The sequence below is a fragment of the Suricata suricatta genome, chromosome 2 (genome assembly GCF_006229205.1).
Source record: "Suricata suricatta isolate VVHF042 chromosome 2, meerkat_22Aug2017_6uvM2_HiC, whole genome shotgun sequence".
Classification (NCBI taxonomy): domain Eukaryota; kingdom Metazoa; phylum Chordata; class Mammalia; order Carnivora; family Herpestidae; genus Suricata; species Suricata suricatta.
This window is the reverse complement of record NC_043701.1, coordinates 30146090-30165088: the sequence shown is the minus strand read 5'-3', so window position 1 is coordinate 30165088 and position 18999 is coordinate 30146090. Positions and strand designations below refer to the sequence as shown.

Here is an 18999-nt window from a genome sequence, read left to right as displayed (position 1 = left end):
AGACCATGATCAGATAGCATATATCTGTATTCTTCTGAACCAGGTACGATTATCAGCAAAGATATCATCTACTTTTTAAATTCTTAAAAATCTCAGGTTTGATGAGACATTGAAGATATTTTCAGCTTCAGTAAAGGAATGATTAGCTTATCTTTAATATTCAGGGGATTATATATAATTCAATACATATTCACCATTCTTTTCTCATTAAAAGTGTAACTGAAAATATTTATTAGAAAAATTTCCACTTATTCCTAGTAGATTTTTTATATGTCTTTATTTTGAGAGACAGAGACAGAGAGTGAGGTGGGAAAGGGCAGACAGAGAGGGAGACAAAGAATCTGAAGCAGGCTCCTCTGAGCTGTCAGCACAGAGCCTGATGCAGGGCTCGAACCTACGGACTGTGATATTCTGACCTGAGCCGAAGTCTGATGCTTAACTGACTGAGCCACCCAGGCGCCCCTCCTAATAAATGTTTAACATCAGAGATATAGTAACAGTTTGGGGAAAGGCATTATAGTTTAGCAGTTAAAAGAATCCAATCTTAATAGATTTAAATTGTTTGATATGATTCCTTGATCTGGCACTTTCAGGTTGTGTGACTTTTGGCAATAACCAGTACATTGTTTGTCTTCGTTTAATCAACTTTCAGATGGAGAAATGTTGGTGAACATCTACTGAGTTTTCTATGATGAGTAAATGAAATGATATATGCAAAGAATGTAGAACAGAACCTAACATAAAGTACAATATTGATATTTTTTATTTTTTTATTTTGCAAACGATCACTTATTTTATTTTTTAATTTTGCAAATAAATCTTTGCAAGACACTATAACCCAAAAAATAAAATAAAATAAAATAAAATAAAATCAGTGTTTGTCTAAATAGGGAAAATGAATGATTAATTAAGCTGCTTGCATTATTGGGGGCAGATGCATCAAGTGAGAGCTACAGAAATGATAGCTCATATATTTTGTGTGGTGAGTTTTAGAACATTTGAGAATTAAATCAAATAAAGACATCAAGTCACAAATTCCAGTATAATGAATGTGAGCATGTGAATATATTATATGCATTTTGTTCCAAGTATCATACATGTATTACTGAAATAACCATATTTTAAAGCAACATTGGTTTAGATCCATATCTCAAATCATCAGTGAATCTTCACAAGCAGTATCCTAACTTAAAGATTGTTTTTACATCCCCCAACAGTATCAACAGGTGAATCAAGCTCATTTTGTCCCCTGAGTCTATTTTTCTCAAAGAGCTTTTTAAAGCCTGTCCAGATTAATCAACAAGGGAAATAGAGCACCAATCAATAGACTGAGAATGGCATTTAATAAATGTTTTAAAGACTTGTTAGTGAAGCTTAAAAAGCTGGTAACTGAAATATTAAGATAATTTTTTGTTTACTACAGACAGTTGAAAAAATTTGGCCTGGAATCCTATAACAAGCCTTGCCACAATTTATTGATGATGTAAGTCCAACACAAATTTTATTCCCGAAGTTTTGTTCAATGGTTGGAATCTTGTTCACAGGAATTTAATATTGAAAAAGATATTGGAATCAAATTGTGTAATAGACAAAAATAAAGGATAGGAGTAATAAGGAAAGGTATCAGAAAGAGGGAAAATAATAGTGTTAGAGGAAGGCAAATAGTGGCAACAGAAAGAAAAGAAGGCAGCGGAAAAAAAAAGCCTTTGGGAGTTGTTTCCATGGAAACTAACCCCCTCACTGAATTTGCCATTGTAAGACTTTTGAATCAGAAAACAAAATAAAACAAAGAAGTCAATAGTTAACTTAGCTTATAAGAGCTTCTAAAGTTCCTTGGATTCACAAAGAATTCTTAGTCATGTCACATAAAACAATTTATCAGGGATGATGGGTACTATCTCCAGTCCAAACTAATGGATTCACATTTAAGTGTCCTTAGCAAGTGTCCTTAGCAAATTCTGCCAAAGGAAGACACTGATTTTTTATGAAGTATTTTCTTTGCATAGTTAATACGCAATTTACTTGTATCTAGGTCGGTAAAAATGTTACATTAAAGGATATAAAACAAACCCTTCACCTACAACACTGCAACTGTAGCAAACAAGGTTCAACCATACACCTTAATTTGTTACATTGGTACAGATATAAGGCAGACTTTACATCAGATCCCATGTGGGTGTGTTTATGTATGTATACATGGGCATACATTTCTTGTTTGTGTATATGTGCATATGTATATCTGCAATAGAGGGCAAGTTTGATCTATTGAATTCTTAATTCAGCTAATATTTTTGGAATCTTTAGATTGGGTTAGACTATGTACTATATGAAAATAAAGTGACCAAAATAATGTTTCCTTCTAATAAAATTTACAGTCTACAGGAAGAGGGGAATATTAACTTAGATATAAAATAAAAAGAATTAGAAGTGGAATGAAGGAAATTATATTTTAGTAGAGATCTTAAGAATTGCAAGTTAACAGGCAAGGATATGACATACAGGGGTGAAAAAAACAGCCAAAGTGTAAGAACCATGGCAATTTTACAGGACTGAAAGAAAGTCAGTGTGGTAAAATACAAGCATGTAGTGGAGGTGAATGTGAAACTAAATAGATATGAAAGAACTATACTATGAGCGGGATTGCATTTTTGACTGAATAATTTGTGGAAAACTAGCATCTTAAGAAAATTGATTCTAGTCAATGAATGATCCAGTACACCCCTCTATTTATTGAGGTCTCTTCAATCTTTTGATTTTAACCCATAAAATTTGAAGCTATTTTGTCAGATTTAACCCTAATGATTTTATATGTTGATGCCACTATCAATAGTAATTTTTATTTTAATTTCTGGTTCATTGCTAGTATATAGGAATAAAAAAGCCTGTGTAGCAATTTTGCTAAATAATTTACTTTGTGAAGAGTGATACTTAACATGGGTCTTATTTATCTTTTTTAAATTGTATTTTCTTGTGTTTTGTTGAGTTAATCCTAATGCCGGTTACTTATCATAGAATCAATATAATTTGCAGGATCTATAATACCAGAATATCTCCCTCGCTCCCTTTGGGCAAAGCCACCTACAAATCCAATCTCTCCAGTTGAAGTGTATCTATGGTTCCTATCAGGTGGCCTTGTAAGTCACAGCTGGTCCTAGATTTTAGTTAGTGGCCTTACTTATGGTACCCAATCTTCTTTCTTGAAATACAAACTAAGCAGAGAATTAAGCATTTATCCAGACTTCTATTATAATGCAAATAGCTCTGGAAAATTTCTCACACTCAGTTAAAAGAGAAAAAAAAGAGAATCTTAAATAGATCTCAATGGGAAAAGTCTTGATTGAATTAGCTAGCTGCTTTATCTTCCTATTCCACTTTGTGGTTTGAAACTTAAAATGTACTGGTGTTTTAAATTGTCACAGAAATTTGAATATGAAAATATCTGCTTTAGAGAGAAAACAAATGAGTTTTTGAGCCCTTGATTTTTTTTTTAGAAATAGCATCAATGACTGTTTCACTCAATAAGATTATGACTTACTAGCTAGATATGTAATTATGTATTGTGAAACTTAAAGCTTTCAACAGATAGACAAAAATTTAAAGGTCTTATAATGTGATTGCTAGAAGATTTCTTATTAATCCAACTCATTGAGAATAATGGAAATGTATATCATCTAGCGTTGAAAGTTAAGAGTTCTTTTAAACTCAGGATGCACAAGCAACCTATTATTTAACTTTATCATTGTTATTATTTAAAGCTTAATTATAGCAGATCTGCTGGCAGTATTCTATTATAGGCACAGTTTTTCAGGAGTTTATGACTCAATGGTTCGAATTCACATAAGAACAAACAACACATAAAGTTGCCAGCCTGTATTTAATTTGTTTTCTAAAAAAGGAATTAAATGGGTTAAGTTATTTTTTGAAACAAAAGCACAGAGAATAAATGAATGTATAAATTACTACATGTTTTAAAAGATCCATGATTTATTGTCACAGAAAATGAAACAGGTTAATTTTATAACATTAATATTTTCTCATTTAAATTCAACCTCAACTGCAATTCTTGTAACCAAGTTTCAAATCATTGTAATCACTATGATTATTAATAGTAATCTTTAAAATGATATTCTGCACAATCTTATTTCCTGAACATATATTTAAAAGGACAAAAGGTAGACACTGGTAGAATTACTATTCCTCAGAAATATTTGAGATCTTTACAAAAGAAGTCAGTAAATAGCTGAAAGAAAATTGTAATGTTATAAATCAAAACATTAGTTAAATATACTGAGAGAGTTGTGTACAAATTTTTTTAATGTTTATTTTTGAGAGAGAGAGCGCGAGCATGTGAGCAGGGGAGGGACAGAGAGAGGAGACACAGAATCCGAAGCAGGCTTCAGGCTGGGAGGTGTCAGCACAGAGCCCAGTGCGAGGCTCAAACTCACAAACCATGAGGTCATGACCTGAGATGAAGTTGGATGCTTAACCGATGAAGCCACCCAGGCACCCCACAAATTGTTTTTTATTATGTTTTCTGCTGTGAAAAGTCCCATTTATTGATATAATATTTTACTGTGACTTAAAAATGTGACAGAATTAGTAAGAAAAATATAGACCTTCATTATTATGATATAGAATGTGATATAATGCATCTAACTAGCTGGGATGCATTAAAACAAGCCAAAAAAAAAGGGGGGAGAGGAAACAACAATGACAAAGACACTACCAACAACACAGGTATCGAAAGGATAATAACAGAATAATAGTATCTCTATATATCCAAATTAGACAATTTAGATGAAATAGACCAGTTCCTTGAAAAGTGCAACTAACACAATTCATCCAACAAGAAATAGATAATTTTATAGACCTATACTACTAAGACATAGAAATCATAATTTTTGGAACTCCCCAAAAAGAAGTCTGGCTCTGGTGATTCACTAGAGAATTCTACTGAATATTTTAAAAGGAATTAAGAAGCAATTCTATATAGTTTCTTCTAGAAAATAGAAAAGGAAAAATAAAAAACCTCTTTGCCTATTGAATCTGTAAATCCAGTATTATCTGACGTCAAAACCAGGCAGTCAGTAAAAAATTCCAGATGATAAAATAGTAAGAAATGATGATCTAAGAATTACTGAAGGGTTTTTATACATAACACGATAAAAACACAATCAATAAAAGATAATAATTGATAAGTAGGGCTTCTTCAAAATAAAAATTTTACTGTACAGAGAACCCAGTGAAAGATTAAATGACTAGATATAGACGGGGAAAAACAATTTCAAACCACGTAAGTTGTAAAAGGAAACATATATATTTTATATATATATAACTGATATATATTGTATATTTGTATATGTTATACATATATAATTAATAACTCTCAAAATCCAACAAAGTACAAAAATCAAAGAAGTCCAAATAGAAAATGTTCAAGAGACATGAAGGAATATTTATTTATTGTTTCTCCTATTAAGTTTTGCTAGAAATACTCCTTCATATTCCTTCTGTTACTGTTCTTAACACACTACAATTTACTTCTAAATGGTTTACTTGCCAAATAGTTGGTGAAGATTATTGGTTTAATAAAAAGCCTTACAATCAATAGAGATTCTTATGTCTTTAAAATATCACAAATAAGTCTGAAAAGTTATCCAACATCTTTCTGTTTCTGTAGCTGGACAACTTAGATCTATTCATCAGCCTGTTCAACTGTTCCCTTTTCAGAAACATAGATTTTCCAAAAATTTTCTACATCCTTGTTTTCAGCTGATGTGGCTTGCTGAATCAAAGCAGCCTAGTTTGATACAAGTTCAATGTCATTTCCTTCAAGAATTAATTCATCTTTCTGGGCTTGAGATACTGAACAAGCAACACGTGGCTTCATCTGAACCCTGCAGATGTATTTTTCACCCAAGAAATTTTGGATTTCGATAACAGAACCATTCTCCTGAATAACAACATTGGTAGAGAAGTGAGCATACACAGACCTCGTCTTGTAACAGAACTACGGTGTAATGACCTTGACTGTGTTCTGCATGTGACTACAGATAGTGCAAACCGTAACCCGTTGTTTTCAGTCTCCCGCCATTTGTCACCTCAGAGCCTCTTCTATTTCTTTCAAAGGAGACTGAGTTCTACATTGACGTGATTGAGGTCCCTTTGCAGGGTTCCTCTGGGGCCCCTCATGATAACAGTGGATCCCTTCAAAATGAGGTCAACCTTTTCTGGAGTGTCAGCAATCTGATTTCTGGGAATGGTCTTCATTCTCACAGTAGATGTGGCAAAGAGCAACATGAAGGAATATTTCATTGATGAGTTTATGTGCATATCTAATAAACACATAATAAGCTTTTCAACATTATTAGCCATCAAACAAATGCAAATTAAGGCTATGTTGAGACATCACTACAAACCTATTAGGACAGCTAACAGAATTAAACAAAACATTGGCAATATTAAATGGCACTGAGATGCAGATAAACTAGATCTTATGCATCGCAGGTGGGATTCATGTCCAATGGTACAGCTACTGTAGAAAATATTTTGACAATTTCTTTGAAGCTAAACATGCATTTACCACATGGCTTCCTGCATTTTTATATCAGAGAAATGAAAACCTACTTGTAAGTAATTGTTTATAGCAGTTTTATTTGCAGTAGCCAAAAAATGGAAACATCAGAATGTCTCTCTGTAGGTGAGGAGTTAAAAATAACTGATGTACATCCATACCATGAAATACTACTAAGAAGTAATAAGTGATTATTTGTCAATAACATGCAACAAATCAGATGGATTGCAAAGACATTATATTGAGTTGCATAAGGTGTAATTCCATTTATATAACATTATTGAAATGACAAAATTATAGAGATGAAAAATACATTGGGTCTTGCCAGCTGTTCTGAGTATAAAATGGTCAACTGGGTGTAGTTCTGAGTATAAAAATACACCATGAGGGAGATTATTAGGGCACAGATTAGTCCTGTATCTAAATTGTGCTGTTGGTTATACAAATCTACATTTGTGACAAAATGACATGGAATTATACATATATACTGTTCCAATGTCAAATGTCTGTATTATATTTATGTACAATGTAACCATTGGGGAAAACTGGGTGAAGAGTAAGAGCCCCCTCTGTATTATCTTTACAAGTTCCTTGAGTATGCAATTATTTCCAAAATAAAAGCTAAAAAGCAAATAAAAAAGTTAATATAGAAAGAAAAGCAAACTGTAAAATCCTATACAGCTTGGAATTGTTTTTTTTTTCCCATTATTAAAAAAATATTTTAATGTTTGTTTATATTTGAGAGAGAAGGAGTCAGAACACAAACAGGGAAGGGGCAGAGATACAGAGAGAAACAAAAACCAAAGCAGGCTCCAGGCTCTGAGCTGTCAGCACAGAGTCCAACTTGGGGCTTAAACTCATGTACCATAAAATCATGACCTGAGCTGAAGTTGGACACTTAACCTACTGAGTCACCCAGGTGCCCCTACACAGCTGGGATTGCAATTGCAGTGCTCTTTCAAAGATATTTCAGATATTTCAGAGGTTTTCAGCAGTTGAATAATTAAATAAGACTTACTGGACTTCAAAACCATCATTATACATATATATATATGTTCACTAACTTGGATTTAAATTTAAAAAAATGGTGGGCGGCACTTGGGTGGCTCAGTCAGTTGAGCATCCGACTTCAGCTCAGATCATAATCTCACAGTTCGTGAGTTTGAGCCCCACATCAGGCTCCGTGCTGACAGCTCAGAGCCTGGGGCCTACTTTGGATTCTGTGTCTCCCTCTCTCTCTGCCCCTCCCCTGTTTGTGCACACCTCCTCTCTCTCTCTCTCTCTCTCTCTCTCTCTCTCTCTCTCTCTCTCTCTCTCCCTCTCTCAAAAATAAACATCACAAAAAGTAAAAGTAAAGAAAAAAATAATTTAAAAAGATTTGATATATGAACTTCAAAAGGATTATTTTCCTAGCATTTTGGAATTTTATAGAATTATAAATAATTATTGTATATGCTGTCAAATCTTAATATTGTTAAAAAAGTGTCAGTTGATCTTTAATTATGACAATCACAACTGGAAATGTACCAGTATTCTTTTTTACTGATCTTTTAAATAAATTTAAGCAGATCATAGTTAAAATTAAGTCCATGTATTTTCCTTTGGAAAATAAAATCACATTGGCAACGATTTAATAAAATATTTAAAGATTCAACATTTATATGAAATCAAAATGACCAATAAATAGAAATCAGAACAACATATCTGTAAAGATATTAACTCAAGGATTAAGAGTCATAGCACACTCAAGACAACACAGATGCTACACTAAAAAAATGCAACATGCATCGTAAAATGCAGAGGGACGCTTGAATATACATGCAGATAGGACCTTTGTAACAGGGCATTGTGTGACAGCTGGTCTTAACAGAATAAAATAAAATCTTTAAGTGTATCTGTTATTTTATTTTCTTTTTTTAAGGAAATGAATATCAAATTCTATAATGCTAATAATTCTCCTAGTAGATTAATAATGACTTCCTCAGCTAAAAGTGAAAATCTGGGAGATTTCATGTCATTGCTTATAACAATTGAGGTAGTGATGTACATTTTTGTATCTTAGCCATTTGGAGTAACATTCTTCTGGCCTGTCTCAGGGGCATCCTATTTTATGATCTTTCATAAGTGACAGGTTTTCTTAAATTTTGGAGGTTTAGATGCTGGCGAGATCACACAAGTGGAAACTAATTAACGGACTTATTTCATCAGGGAGAACTGGGGTGTTATCACGTGGAAGAAAGACTATGCCATCAATTCATCCTCACTGGGTTCTACTGGTCTTGTAAATCCTGACCCACAAAACAGAAGGGTGTCAGAGATTAATAACAATAATAATATTACAAAGTATATCTATCTCCTGCCATATTCCATCATTGGACTAAATACTTCATATCTATGAACTAATTTAATCTTCACAACATCCCTATGATGAAATAATATTTGAATAGTTTTTAATTTTATGAGTGAAGAAACTAACATGACAGAAGTACTGACTCTCACAACTGCTTTCATAAATATACATTTTAAATAGCATGTACTCATTTTTATTTTTTTAATTCTGTATATCTTTACTTTTTTTTTGCTTTTTTTGTTCTGTCATTTAAAACATCAGTCTTTGTTTATCACAGAACCTTTTTTTTTTTTTAGTGTTTTTTAACATCTATTTATGGAGAGACAGAGAGAGAGAGACAGAGCATGAGTGGGGGAGGGGCAGAGAAAGAGGGAGACACAGAATCTGAAGCAGGCTTTAGGCTCTGAGCTGTCAGCACAGTCCCGATGTGGGACTCGAACCCACAAAACACGAAATCATGATCTGACCCAAAGTTGGAAGCTTAACTGATTGAACCATCGAGGTTCCCTGTATCACAGAACATTTTAGATAACAAGTCATGTATTCAGTATTTAGTCGTCAATTACCTACTGTGTCCCTACTAAGTTTGCCTTATGCTGTGTCCTTGGGGTGACTTGTGGTTCTTTAACTTAAACAATTTATGTGTGACGTGTTCATAAAAACTTATGTGAATAACTGAAACTATCTTGAATATAAGAATGGAGTCCAGTAGAAATTACATTTGATCTGGTACGTTTGTTTAATATGTAGTTTCAGCATTTACTCTACTTGGATGATTTCCTGTCTCTTTTAATGCTCTTTGGCTATTCTTTTCTTCCTAAGAATTAGAATGTAAACTTGAGGCACATGCATGGCTCATTTGGTTAAGCATCTGACTCCTGATTTAACCTGAGTTTTGGTGAGTTCAAGCCCCACATCGGGCTCTGCATTGCCAGGGATTTTCCCTTTCTCTCTGCCCTTCCCTGCTCTCTCTTTCCCTCTCTCTCTCTTAAAATAAATAAATAAACTTAAAAAAAAATAGAATGTGAGCTTCAACATATTCTTAAGAACAAAGGCTAGGGAAGGGAAAGGCAATTTGTTCTATTTTCTACTCTCTGAAACCTGTTTTTTTTTCAAAAATATATCTGTTCTTGTGTCTAATCAGTCCTTACACTATCAAACTATTTTAGCAAGAACTCTAATAATCTGACTTTGTGAAGACCTAAATAATAATTTTATATAAGTATGGAGTTTATCATCTGGATATGTGGGAATAAACATTCTATATTAAGAAAAGTTATTTTAATTATGTAGGTAATTTAATGTATTAAATAAACTTGTGTGAAATAAAACTTTCAAATATATTTATATAAATATATACATATTCTAAATATCAGCATGATGAAATTATTATATATGAACTTTAAGATTATTCGTTAAAAGTGGAAAAGATGTAGAAAGTCCTTTAAAATAACTTCCACTTGGGGCACCTAAGGGCTCAATTGGTTAAGCGGCCGACTTCAGCTCAGGTCATGATCTCGCCATTTGTGAGCTCAAGTTCCATATCAGGTCCTGTGCTGACAGCTGAGTCTGGAGCCTGCTTCAGATTCTGTGTCTCCCTCTCTCTCTCTGCTTCTCCCCAACTTGCGCTCTGTTCCAGTCTCTCTCAAAAATAAACAAACATTTAAAAATAATTAAAGTAACTACAACTTAATGTTACTTGCTTTCCCCTCTGTAGTCTGACAAGGAAAAGAATATTAGTTTATAAATTGTTTTCAAATGCTCTGTTAGATTATTTAGCATCAATTACTTTTATTGTTCAAATGTTTTCTCAGTTTATATGGACATGGTTTATAGAAAAAGTCACATTTTATATTAATGTTAGTAAAGAAATCAAAAAGCCTACCTCAGTAATGATATAACAAATGTACCCTTATTGAAATAATGATGATGGCAATTTTAGAAATAATTTTGTTAATGGAAGAGTGATTCATTGTTCGTGTGATATTTGAACTTATTGACATTATTACAAACGGCTTACTAGATTCCCTAGAGCTTTTCAGTGTACTCGTTGGCAGTTACTTAAAAGGAGAGACATCAATGTCTGCCAATTATCTTTGGAGGAAATAGAGAATACTAATGCGTTCAGACCTATTAGATTTGGTTAAAAGGTAAGAGGACGGGTACTGGTTTTTCTTTGTCTTGAAAATTCAATGGAGTGAAATTCTACAAGAAAAAAATCTAAATAGGACTAAATTGACAGAATTATTTATAATTTATAACAAAATATGACATAATAAAGAAGATCAATCCATTACTCTGCTCACTGACTATGTCAAAGAACTACAGCAGATGATAATGTAGCCTATCAGGTTTTGCTGGAGTGGGCTAGGTTAGAGCATCAACGGAAGTTTGATGGGCTGCTCTGAGTGTTTCTGAATTTTCATCTGACACTTAACAATTAATAAACCAAAATTTAAGACTACCAATAATTATTTTAAGCTTCCATTATCTTTTATCATTCCTACACCTGTCCCTTTCCTTTCTTAATCATGCACAGGTAAACAGCCCTCACAAATTCTCTCTCCCTGTGTGTATATGCACACACACACATGCACACACACACATGCACACATACATACATACACATATACACACTCTCTGTATATATATAATGCAAATATGTATACTAAATATATGTTGTATAATAATATGTAATATATATTAGTAGTAATATGTATTCATTTTTACTGTTGCTTATATGTATACATGTGTGTATACATGTATGTACAAAAATGAAAAATGTTTTCCTCAATAAAAAAAACACCCTTTTTTGAACTTCCACTTCTAGCCTTATTAGAGTATCATTGGTCAGAAACTCTTAAACAGCTTAACCACTAGAAAAACATCTTTAACAACTTTTAGATATCGTATTATAAACAGTGCTGAAGTGTCACTCAGAGATTAAATAAATGCTGTGGTTACTATAATTACACATAACAAAGCAATTAACATGATGCAATTCTATGTCTATGAATCTGCATGTAAGAAAAATACCCTTCTATAATTTCGAGTTCATTTATGGTAATTATTAATTTTTGAAAAGAAAACAATGTAGGTGGGAATTATATTGACTATTTTTGCACAAAAATATCTGTATGTTTATTACTACTTTCCTTGACAGTAGGGAAGATTTGAGCCTATCTTTAGTTCCTATACTCTTCCAAGTTTAAAGCATCATTACATCAAGTAGAGATATACAAATAGTGGCTACAAAAGTACCAGATAGTTGCATTTGTCTCTCCCTTTTCAACTGTACTGAAACCAGATCACTGAATAATAACAATATGACCACAAAGAATTTAAAACAATCTAATGTAAAAAACAAGAGGGAGTGGAGAAGGTGGAAAGGTTAGTAGAACCAGTTGCCCAAATTCACAGCTACTGAACACAAAAATATAACATTAATTTATACAAACAAGGGTCTGTGTAAATACTAGGCTTATACAATTGTGTGTTCATAGTGGTAGGTGAGGTCAGTCCATTTGCTGGAATCTCTGCCCATACCCTTCTCTCTGGGCATCTTTCTGCTGCCTATTGAAGTGTGAGGACAACATCCCAATTTCTATAAATGGTCAGATGGCTTCCTGCTGAGATCGAAGATAGATTTTTCTTTGTCAAATTTTTTAGAACAACATACAAAGTAAATATTGCTGTGGCTTTATAAGTCCAAACTCTTCAGAAATGATCTTCCAGGGGCACCCGGCTGGCTTAGTCACGAGAGCACGCAACAACTCTTGATCTTTAGGTTATAAGTTCAAGCCCCATGTTGGGTGTAGAGAGTACTTTAAAAAAAGTAAAAACCTTTGGAAAAGAAAAAGAAATGCCCTTCCAAAATAGTACAACAAAAAAGGGATTAACATTAATATAGTGCTTTACTTATTATTTTTTTGAATTCACATGTATTACCTAGGGGTTAGGTAAAACTATAGGAAAAGCCAACCATATAACAAAATATTTAGAAAAAGATAAAATTTCAGGCACTAACAGTAAGAACTATTTAGTTTTGGAAAAGGAATAGTTGCAAAACATAATTATCTGAATGCTTTTTGTACACACATCTAATTAAAATTTCCTTCAAAATTGCTCACATATTAAAATTCTTTTCAATATCTTCTGATGGTATTTTGTAAGTCATTATGCATTTATTGAGAGTTTACTTATTTATATCATATTATCTCTAACCATAAAAATACAGTCTTTGTGGAAATGCATACTTCACAGAACACATGGTTATAGTAAACATTTATTTGTATAAAATGACTGGAGTCAATATATTCTGATTAATTTAGAAATAGCCAATTTTTAAAAAAAGGAAATATAAGCAAGTCTAATATGAAATCATGCTAAAATAATTTTTATTTTCACAAACTATAAACATCTCTCTTACAATGTTTAATAACTATTGTTAAAATCAATTGCCATTATACATTAAGGAATAAAACAATTCTTATAGCTTTCTTTTCTTTTTTATTTAGGTTTAGAATTAATGGTCATTCTCTAAAAGTTTAAAAATTATATTTTGTTACAATATGAAAGCAGAAGTCATAGCAGTTGTTGTGCATTTTAAGATGATATATTTTAGAAAACACGTTTTGAAATTCATTTCAGTGCCAGCCATAGAATGGAAGTTATATCAGTGTCCATATGAATGGAATGTACTGTTCACAACACATCACAGGAGCCCACAGATGGTCACAAGAATTAGGCTGACCTCCTACTAGTCTCACAATTCTTACTGAAATTAACAGGAAATGAATGTATCTTCTCAATGAACTCATATTTATTTAAAACCACACAATTTCCTCTTATCATTTTCATGACAGAAAGTATATATTTAGTAGTCACTTTCCTCATGTAATATAAATGAAATAAACAATTCTCTAGAAAATGAAAAAAAGAAAGGAGGTAGGGAGAGAGGGAGGGCGGGGACAAAACGGGGGTGGGGGGGAGAGAGGAAGAAAGATAGAAAGGACGGGAGGGAAGGAGGAAGAAAGGGAGGAAGAAGGAAAGAAAGGGAAAGAAAAAAAATGATGTTTCTAAAAAATATATGTTTAAGTCCTTTTAAAATATGGCTTACATCAGAAGAAAAATGTTCTTGAGAGGGGCTTAGGAATAAACTATTCTTTTTATTGAAAAAGGTATTTAAATTAATATTAGAGAAGATCGCCCTACGTAACTGAAAATACTCAGACAAATGTTTTCGTGCTTTAGAATCTCATGCTTTGAGGTTATGGATCAGTGGCTAGAAACACACAGACATCACACACTCTTCTTTGTTATTTGCTCCAATCACTAGAAGGAGAGACTACTACCTATGCTCTATTTGCTAGGATACTTTTCTGTTAGGATCAGAGTAGAACTGTGAGTAGTGGTTTTGAGCTAAAAATAATTTCAGGATTTAGATTCTCCGGAGACCAACTTGCTCACTCACTCTGCCAGAATTTGAGAAGTCTGAATAATTTGTGTTGACAGGCTCTGACACAAATCCAGGGTCTGTTGTCTTCTTTTAAGTGTTGTCAGACTTATAATGGTCTTTTTTTTTAATCCTCCAGGAACAAATATAGAGTTCTTTGGTTTGTAAAGGTCCCTCACATGAGTAAGGGTGGCACAGTAGGGGGTCTGTAATGTAGAGTTTGTTAAGAATAAAGTGTTCAGTACTGTCTTCTGTCATATTCAAAACTTTAATGCCTGAGTCTGTAAGATGGAGTTCCTTATTACAATAGAATATTTTGAGTACTTAGTTTTTGTAGCATTTTTTCCTTTTTCTCTTAATTCTTTTTTTTATTTTAAGTAATCTCTACACCTAGCATGGGGCTCGAACTCACAACTCCAAGATCAAGAGCTGTGTGCTCTACCCAGACAGCCAGGTGCCCTTGTAACATTTTTTTTCCTATTACAGGATAGATCACAGGAACATTTTCAGAAGTAGAGATATAAAGTAAAAAAATATATGAACTTAAGGGCCGGCTCATATATTAGCTAATAGGAAGACGTATGCAGTGATCATAGGCTTAAGAGACACTGCTAATTTTGGGGAGGCATGCAGCAGCTAGCACTTTTGACAAAGGACCAAACTGAACATACAATTTTGTGAATAGTATATTACTTTAGAGTTATGTTTGGATGGTTGGGGAAAAATAAGTAAAGGGACATCTTCAAGTGGCAATTGATACTGATTATGCAATTACTGATTTTTACCTGTTAAGAGTTTGGAAGCAGAGGTCAGACAGACAAAAGTTTATATCTGGCTCCAAGAATGAACAGGCTCCAAAGCACTTGAAAATGTTACTTAACAGTATCGTCTCATTTATCTCTATGTGTATAATGATAAAGATAAAAATCTCAGAGGAGTATCATGAAATTTAAGTTACATAATCCATATGAAGCTTCAGCATAGTATGTGGCACAATTTTATCCTCTAAAAAGTTAGCTGCCTTATCCAGCATCATGCCTTGCATTATCATTATTACTGATTGATGTGTTCATCTTTTAGTCCACTGTATAATCACACATAGGAACTTGCCCAGAAAAGTTTCTTTGTTTGCTAATCAAGTTGAGTTAAATATAAGCATTGATTCCATTTTGTATTACTTTAGGATCAACTTACTCTTCTCCTGTCTGCTATTCAGCACATTGGTAAATAATTCGTTTTTGAGAGGCTGCTGTTTAGGGCTGACTACATAATGGCTTCATGTGTACTGGGTCTAATGCCATCAGATAACAATTGTATTTATAAGAAACTTTAGAGAGCAATGTTAAGAACTCATATCACTTGAATAAAAGGGCAAAAAGTATGCAGAATGCTCGCTATTTTCCATAGAATTTCAATTTAACTGGGAAAATTTTAATTTCTTGTTTATAAAGACAGAGGCAGAAGCATATAATCTTAGCACTGAATCTGATGCAACCATATTTGGAAAAGTAAAACAGATCCATTGTATTTAGAGAAAGATCAGATTTCTCTCTTCTGGAAGATAAAACAGGGGCTAAATGCAACCTCGGGAGTAGAATGCTTAATGCACCCTAATTATTTTATGGCACTGTATAGAAAGTAAAGTAACTAGTGCCATCCCAGTGATTTATTACATGTGATATACTGAATAACATTCTTGATCTCTCAGAGCTTTTAGTAATTTTAGCTACAAGGGTAGCCATATCTGACCTTTTTCAATTACTGTAATCAGATGATACATTGTCAAAAAATAAATGAGATCAGCAAGTAAAGGTATATAATGTACTATATATAACAGTGATCTAATAATTATAGCAGGTATGTTACGATCTTAACAGTCTAGTATCTCAGGGTTTTAAAAGAAATATATATATATACTCTGAAGTATATATATACAGATAAATATACACACACACCAACTATATGTATACAACATATACATACATTATATCCACATTGTGTACATATGTGCACTATTATGTATAATATATATTATATACACACATAATATATACATATATATGTTAGGCACATTTTATATGTATAGTATAAAACATAGATACATATATTATGCATATATTATATACACTACATGTAATATGATAATGTGTATATATACATGTACACTATATATATCTTTAATATATTTAATATATTTACCCTGTTCCCTTCATCTATGCCCATTCATTTCTGTTTATCTGTTTTTCCAGTGCCTTTTTGTATCCAAAGGAATTTAGTTTTCAGATTTCTATTTTCGTCATCTCCCTAGATACAAGGGAGGAATCTGGTTCTCATATATTAGCATCTGTCCACTCAGGCTTTTGCTGAAATGAACAATCTCTGAATAGCCTGTAGCATTCTTATCTTCTAGCATATGCTGTGATAACCTTGCTTCCTGGTAATTCCTCACTATCCATCTATTGTTGCACACCCAAGGCGTGCATACATACATCCTACTTGTTTTTTCTCAGTTCCTTCCTCGTGTACTCTGTAGAAGTGACATTTGGTTCTCACATGGGGAGCTCAGACTTCTGTGAGGCTGCTCTCAGGCACTTAACTAGACAGCTTATTTAGTGATTGCCAGTCTCTGGTTGTTGTGCAGCATTTCACTTCCTTGGGTCACCCCATTTTTTTCCTTGGTTTGGTGAGTTTACGGATCTCTAAATTTTCTAGTTAGGAAGAAAGCAGAGCCCTTTTAAAATTACCAGGCAAAGAAGGGGACTTAGGCTAAACCACCATCCTAATTCCCAGCTAACCTACAAGCAGACCAAGTCTTGCTTTCAAGCCTGGGAAACCTCTCTCAAATAGATGTGACTTTTCCCAAACCCTCAGGAGCAGATGAAACTTTTAAGTTCTCTTTGATCAAGTATCAGGTTTTGCTTTATTATAATCAGGCTTCAAAATCGAGGACAAAAAAAGAATGACATTATTCTCAATCCCCCAGATCTCTATAAATCACCACCTTCAATTTCAAAGTTCTATTCTATATTAAGATTCCAACCATCTGATTAAGAGATCAGTTGATTTCTTTATACTTTCTGGACTCTTTAATCTCTTCCTTCCTAAGGTGAATGAATATGTGCCCTTGAGATGAATATCACTGATTCTTTGTAGAAAGGAAGGATACAAAGGCTTTGTATTAGTTTGCTGGGGCTGCCATAACAAAGTACCCCAAATTGGGTGGCTTAAAAAACAAAAATGCATTCTCTAAGAATTTTGTAGGCTAGAATTCCAAGATCAAGGTGTTTGCAGTGTTGGTTTTTTTCTGAGGGTTGTTGAGAGAATCCATTCCACGACTTTCACCTAGCTACTGTTGGGTTTCTGGCCACCTTTGGCATTCCTATGTGAATCACCCCAATCTCTATCTGCATGATCATGTGCCATTGTCTTTATGTCTGTGGCCATGTCCAAATCTCCCCTTTGTATATGTATACTGGCCATGTTGGATTAGGGACCTGCCCTACTCCAGTCTGAGCTCATCTTAATTAGTAACATCTGCAATGTTCCAAATAGGGAGACATTCTGAGGCCCTAAGAGGTAGGATTTCAAAATATGGGGGGGGCGGGGTGGCACGCAATTCGACTTATAACAGTCTACAAAGACAAAAACTTCTTTAGTTAATAGATCTATATTTTGTCCTGTGGTGAATTACTCTTCGTAGTTTATTCACTACAGTGTCCTCTCACCAATATGGGCCATGCAATTCTTTGCAATCTAGTCTGTAGCAAAAATGCTGGTTTCTACCTGGCATGTCCTTTTTACACACCAACGGAAAAGGGTACTCATGTGTCTTTTAATGAGGAAGCTACACTTAACCACATATATCTGTGTTAGTGCTATTAGGAAGAAAGACTTTGATAAAAATATAAGCAATGAAGAATATATGGTTTCCACATAGTAGATAAGAACTATCTTTTGATAGTTCTGAATGTTGAAATCTTTCTATATTCCTAGCATTTCTTGTATAATGAATACCAGCAACTTTTGGAAGAACAGGTTACTCCTACACAAATTATCCTAGTTCCTTATTATGATATAAACACATTTAAACAAACTCTAGGTGGTTTGAAGAGTAAAGAGTTTATTAAGATAATAACTATCCTAACAGGTGTGAGGTAATGTCTCACTGTGGTTTAATTTTCATTGCCCTGATCATTAGTGATGTTCAATACTTTGGTATATGCCTATTGTCTATTTGTATGTTTTCTATGGAAAAATGTCTCTTCAGGCCCTCTGTCCATTTTTTAATTGGGTAATTTTGTTTTCTTTTGAGCTGTATGTGTTCCTAATATATTTTGGATATTAACCCATCATCATATATGTGGTTTGCAAATATTTTCTCCCAATCTGTGTGTTGCCTTTTATTTTATGATTGTTTTCTTGTTGTGCATATTATTTAGCTGTTTAAAAAAGTAGAAGAGGAACTGATCAATGAATTCAGTAAAGTCGCAGGGTACAAAATCAATGTACAGAAATCAGTTGCATTCCTATACACCAAAAATGAAGCAGCCGAAAGAGAAACTAAGAAACTGGTCCCATTCACGATTGCACGAAAAACCATCAAATACCTAGGAATACACC

General features: G+C 33.4%; 1 pseudogene; it reads right to left on the bottom strand.

Moving 5' to 3' along the window:
• Positions 1-5695: 5695 nt before the first annotated feature.
• On the bottom strand, positions 5696-6270 carry LOC115305506 (annotated as a pseudogene).
• Between the last annotated feature and the right edge of the window lie 12729 nt (positions 6271-18999).